The sequence below is a fragment of the Octopus bimaculoides genome, chromosome 5 (assembly GCF_046866305.1).
Source record: "Octopus bimaculoides isolate indiv1 chromosome 5, ASM4686630v1, whole genome shotgun sequence".
NCBI classification, from domain to species: domain Eukaryota; kingdom Metazoa; phylum Mollusca; class Cephalopoda; order Octopoda; family Octopodidae; genus Octopus; species Octopus bimaculoides.
The window spans coordinates 58,814,563-58,820,538 of record NC_142932.1 but is presented as its reverse complement, the minus strand read 5'-3'; the positions used below and the strand labels follow the sequence as shown (position 1 = coordinate 58,820,538).

At 34.3% G+C, this 5,976-nt stretch overlaps 1 non-coding gene across 1 annotated transcript; it reads right to left on the bottom strand.

The window, feature by feature from the left end:
* Nucleotides 1-4,127: 4,127 nt before the first annotated feature.
* On the bottom strand, nucleotides 4,128-4,231 carry LOC128247941 (U6 spliceosomal RNA). The gene has a single exon (XR_008264280.2). It is a non-coding gene; the product is annotated as a U6 spliceosomal RNA (small nuclear RNA).
* Between the last annotated feature and the right edge of the window lie 1,745 nt (nucleotides 4,232-5,976).

Genomic DNA, 5,976 nt, shown 5'->3' with positions numbered 1-5,976 from the left:
AGAGCGCACTCCTGCTCTTAGATCTTTAAATCCACACAAACAACTCTTTTTGAGAATATCTGATGTGATAGGTTTCTTTCTGTGAATGTTTGCAGAAGTGACTGCTGGTATATGTTTATATAAATATTCTTGCATGATACTCTGTATTTGCCCTCAACTATAGCTCTTCATGTTTCTATTTTGATAAGCATTGATTCATTTTATAATACTAGTTAAATCATATATAGATAGATAGATAGATGTGAATGTGTGTGTACCTATTATATATATATTCTTTTATTTTTTACTTGTTTCAGTTATTTGACTAAGGCCCTGCTGGAGCACCCCTTTTAGTCGAACAAATCGACCAAGGACTTATTCTTTGTAAGCCTAGTACTTATTCTATCGGACTCTTTTGCCGAACCGCTGATTTACGGGGACGTAAACACACAAACATCACTTGTTACGCGATGGTGGAGGACAAACACACACAAACATACACACACATATATTTGCACACATACGACAGGCTTCTTTCAGTTTCGGTCTACCAAATCTACTCACAAAGCTTTGGTTGGCTGGGGTCTACTGTAGAAGACACTTGTCCAAGGTGCCACGCAGTGGGATTGAACCCGGAACCATGTGGTTGTGAAGGAAGTTACTTACCACACAGAGACGCTTTTGAGCCAATTTTGCTGGCTAATCTGTTCTTCAATTGATTTGCAGTCAGCTTTGTAGGCGTTCGGGCTGCATAAATTGTACGTGCCATCCATGTGCAATACCCCATTAATTGGTTTTGAATCATACCTTGTCAGTTCTATCGTGTTTTGGTCTGAGAAGATTCTAGGTTATACCGTCTCAGTGTGGATAAGATCTACGTTGGTGCAACAGAGATCTAATATATTATCATTCCTTGTTTCGGAGATTATGGTTTGATTCGGCAAAAAATATTTTCCATACATCAAGTATAGGTTCTGCCTGAATGCGCTCGTTTCCTTTGAGAAGAGAGAGACAGACAGACAGACTGACAGACAGACAGAAAAAAGGAAAATATCCTACCTATTTGAAGTATATGGAAATATTGAGAAAACCCTTCATTTTATATCTTCTGCAATTCAATTATTCTTCTTCTTCTTAATTAATATCCACCTCTGTTTTACTCTTAGTTGAAAAAGTCGAATAGTCTGAAACTGGTACAAAACGTTACAAAATCTATTTTATGATAATACCATTTTAACATTTTTCTCCTTGTGCTATTTTGTCTGTCTGTTCTCTATGCATTCTGAAACGGCTCGACCAAATGAAATCAAATTTTACAAGGTAAAAGTGTCAGATCTCGTGAGTGTCAACATGTAATTTTTTTTCCTTTTAGATTAAAAGAATACAATATTGGCACTGGTTCGGTATTAAGTGTCAAAAGTGAAAGAAAAACATCTATATTGTAATGTGATATAATATCGTTTCACTATTATTCTTTCATCTTTTATGCTAATGTGATAAGCCTATACTATTGTTTTATTGTTATTCTTTCATTTTTCATTCTAATGTGATAAGCCTATATTATTGTTTAACTTTTATTCTTTCACTTTTAATTCTAAACATAGTATTCTTTCGCTTTTAGCCTCTACTTTTTATTCTAATGTGTTAACTCTAAGATCATCTTATTTCTATTATATTTCAAATAAATGAATAATTTATACCCTAATGTGAGCAATATTACGCATTGTCAACTTTCCGACTTTACGGCCACGACAGCAGAATGGTGTGTCAGTGTATGTATGTGTGATGAGTAAACATAACTAACGGCTGGAGGTGAAACTCTTGGCAAATAATGATGATGTAGCATATCCAGGGTATATAAAAATAAACATCTACCGTTTAATTCTCAGTTGATAATTATCGTAGCAGTAGCAAGGTATATACAGTCACATCTTTACTTTTAAATTACCATTTAATACACGCCCTTAATATATACATATTAAGAAATGCATCTAGAAATGTTGTGTCAATGTATGTCTGTTGACTGACATAACGAACAGCTGGAGGTGAAACTCTGGACAAAACACAATGAGGTTGCAGGTCCAAGGTATGTAAAAATGCACATTTACTGCTCAATTACCAGATAATAATTATCGCACCAGTTGCAAGGATGCAAGATATTTACAATTACATATTTACCCTTAAATTCACATGTGCTTAATACATATATTAACAAATTTATCTATAATAATTATTGTGGCATTTACCATTAAATTACCAGTTCATACATGTGCATCTATTTGCTAAATTTACTTAAATTTGGTCAATTTATGTAAAAATGAAGACACACTGCATACATAAAACTGCATACCAAAATAGAGATTAATGTATAAGTTTTACCTATGTTCATAATTTTTGTATACAGTATTGAAAAAAAATATGCCGGCAAAGAAAAGACGTAATTCTCCAAAAAAACAAGTATAAAGCTAGGAGGATTGTAGAAAATCTAAGTCGAGATTCTGAAGATAGAACGGAGATGACACTTTCTCAACATCAGCCAATGCAATGGAATCTCAAGACAGAAGTGAGATGAGACTTCCTCAAGATCAGCAAGGGCATGCAGCAGGATCTTCTGCAAGGCACTTCTATCCAGTCAAAGGATTTCTGAACAATATCAGACAATACAATCTGCGTTTCAAATGACATCGTTTGATGCATCAAAGGAGATAGCTTTATATGGATTTATGCCAAATTTCAAAGACCAAGGTCACGTCTTTCCACGCATTGCTACCTTATTACCCACAAATGAATGAACACATTTCCTCCAAATTTACTTTAAGCGTGATGTAGGATAACGAATCCACAGGAGGGTTTAAAACTTCAGACGATAAGACGTGTTAGACGCAGCGCTGACCACCACAAAGGAAAGTGTATCCACTGAAGGTTTTCGGTGCATTAAAAAAATAACATACACCCCACCAGTTATCCATGACAAGATAGGGGCTGGAATGCTCTAAACAGAAGCAGAACATGTAGCTTAGTCGAATCAGACCACCATTTATTCAACAAATTATTTATCATCAATGATGCAATTTCCCGAGCAAGGTTGGGTATCTCAGCTAATACATTCTTTCATTCTTTTCTTTTACTGGTTTCAGTCATTTGACAACGGCCATGCTAGAGCAACTACTTTAGTCGACCAGATCGAACCCAGGACTTATTCTTTGTAAGCCTAGTACTTATTGTATCGGGCACTTTAGTCGAACAACTAGGTGACGGGGATGCAATCAAACTAGAATCGATTGTCAAGCCATGCTGGGGGAAAAACGCAGACACACAAATATATGCGCACACACACACACATATATGTACATGTACACACACACACATATATGTACATGTACACACACACGCACACACACATATGTGTACATACACACACACATATGTACACACGCACACACACACACACACACATATATACATATATATATATATATATTAGACGGGCTTCATTCAGTTTCCGTCTACCAAATCCGCTCTCAAGGCTTTCGTGAGCCCGAGGCTATAGCAGAAAACATTTGCCCAAGGTGCCATGCAGTGGGACTGAACTCAGAACCATGATGGTGGCAAGTAAGCTACTTATCATACATCTACGCCTGCGCATATATATATATATATATATATATATATATATATATATATATATATATATATATATATATATATATATATATAACACGCGCACACATGGGTTCGAGAAAATACTGGAAACACCTTAAAATCTCAAACAAATTTCTTTTGATATGCGGAACGCCTTTCGTAGTAATTGTAGCTAAAAATATCTTTAGATTAATATTATTAAAAATGTGAGAACATTCTATGACCGTTGTAATTGTTTTGTTTATTTAATTTATTTTATCTATTTGAATTTTGGTCTTGTTTCTATTATGTTTATTATATTCTTAATTTATTAACGCTCACATTTGCAAAATTAGGTTTATTTTAAATCAGTCTATTTTATGATTTGATAGTACTTGCATGAGCATGAAACTTTTGTCTATATATTAGGCAAATACTAACCTGACGGCATTCAGATGCATAAATGTAGCACTGAACCATGCTATTGGGAAGCACGCTTCTTACCACACAGCCACTCTTGCGCCTGGTAAAATACGGAATGCTTCACGAATTCGTGTCATCGTCGTGCAGGGGCTATGCTAGTCTTCTCTGTATCGTTCTAATTTTAGTATGTGTATTGCCGAAGCAATATATATTCTAAATATTTTACATAAAAATATATATAAATGGGTGTGTATATTTGTTTGTGCGTGTGTGTTTGTGTGGTTGTGTGTGTGTCCGTGTGCGTCAGTGTGCGTGTATGTGTATGTTAGTATCGTTCAGAGACAATGAGTGCTTAATACCGCATTTATTGAAATATATACTTTATTTCCAAGTTATCCGACTGTCATTGATTGCATGTTATCTGCATTATAACGCATACTCTCTGTCATATAGCTCAACTTCGTTACCAAGCGGTATCGCTATTCAGGGTTGTTAGAATTGATGTTTAACACGTGACATATTCTTTTCGTATACATAGGGTCTATATCTCTTGTAATCTGGAATATTTTTGTATTGGATAATAATTGTTGGGTTTTAAGAAGAGAATCCTGCGGCTTCAAGCCTTTGAGGATGAAAAAAGAAGTTATAGTGGTTGTGTTTCATTAAGTGCAAGCTAGAAAAGTACGAATGATTTGCATGGCGTGAGTTTAAAACATATAACGTCGAGTTGAGTTTTACTTCACATCCATATCCTCCCAACTTCAAATAGGAAAGACAAATGCTATAAAAAAAATACTGAATACGCAAGAAATTAGTTGATCAAGGATAAGAGAACATTGTTCATAAATTTTCTCATTTAAGTCTGTCCTGGAAACGATAAAAATAAATGCTGTAAATATGATTCATGCAGTAAATAATTCTTTATTCATAATTTAAATTTTCATAATAAGAAAATATGACGCCACTGAAAGATACTAACTTATTAATCTTGCAATGAAATCTATTGAAACACAAATATAAACAGCAGAATTTCACCAACGATCAAGTAACGGAGATTTTTTTAATGGAAATCCCATCATATCCTGTTCATTTATATTGCACTAAACACCCATTCGTTAATAATCAATATATATGCAGTTATGTCTCGAATACTACAACGTGTAGGATATATTTGGTGAATGGTTGAATTACTAGACTGTATTTCCTGATCTATCAGTAGTTTATATGTAATATTCGCCATAGTTTCCTTAAGCAATAGAATATTATTTTCGAATACTTTTCTGAAATTTGAGTTTAGAACTGTTATTTCAGATGATCGTATTTCGATATTTTGTGTATATAATGTAACTGGAGTTTATAATATTTAATAAAGTTTGCTGTCAGGCTTCCTAAGATGTTATGCAGAAAGGTTAAATAAATCTCCACATTAATGATTCCCTCATATAAATATTCTGCCTTATATATTTTCCTCACACGGCTAATACTGATTCATACAGAATATCAACAATCATATGATTAATTTGATTACGAGAGCAGGTGTTGTTCGTTAAATGTCAAACCAGCTTTTATTGATTAGATCTAGACTAAAGGAAATCGGTTGGTGACCATTCCATAAATTTCTCCAGATTTTATGCATGCTAGACTACTATGGAAAATATTATTTACATTATTTACAATTGACAGATATGTGTCCTCATCTTGTTTGTTGTTAACACAACGTTTCGGCTGATATACCCTCCAGACTTCTTCAGATACTGAAAAGTTACGTAACGCAGACTAAGTACAGAAATCTATCGTCAGCCAAAGACATGCAGAAATAACAGAAACAGCAGGAGAATTCAAAGACAAAATAAAAAACAACAGACCGAACAGATGCAAGAGAATGGAGCTACATGGATAATTTATGTAAGAAACCGAGAATCACCAATGTAAAGATCGCCGTCTTTAGTTGAT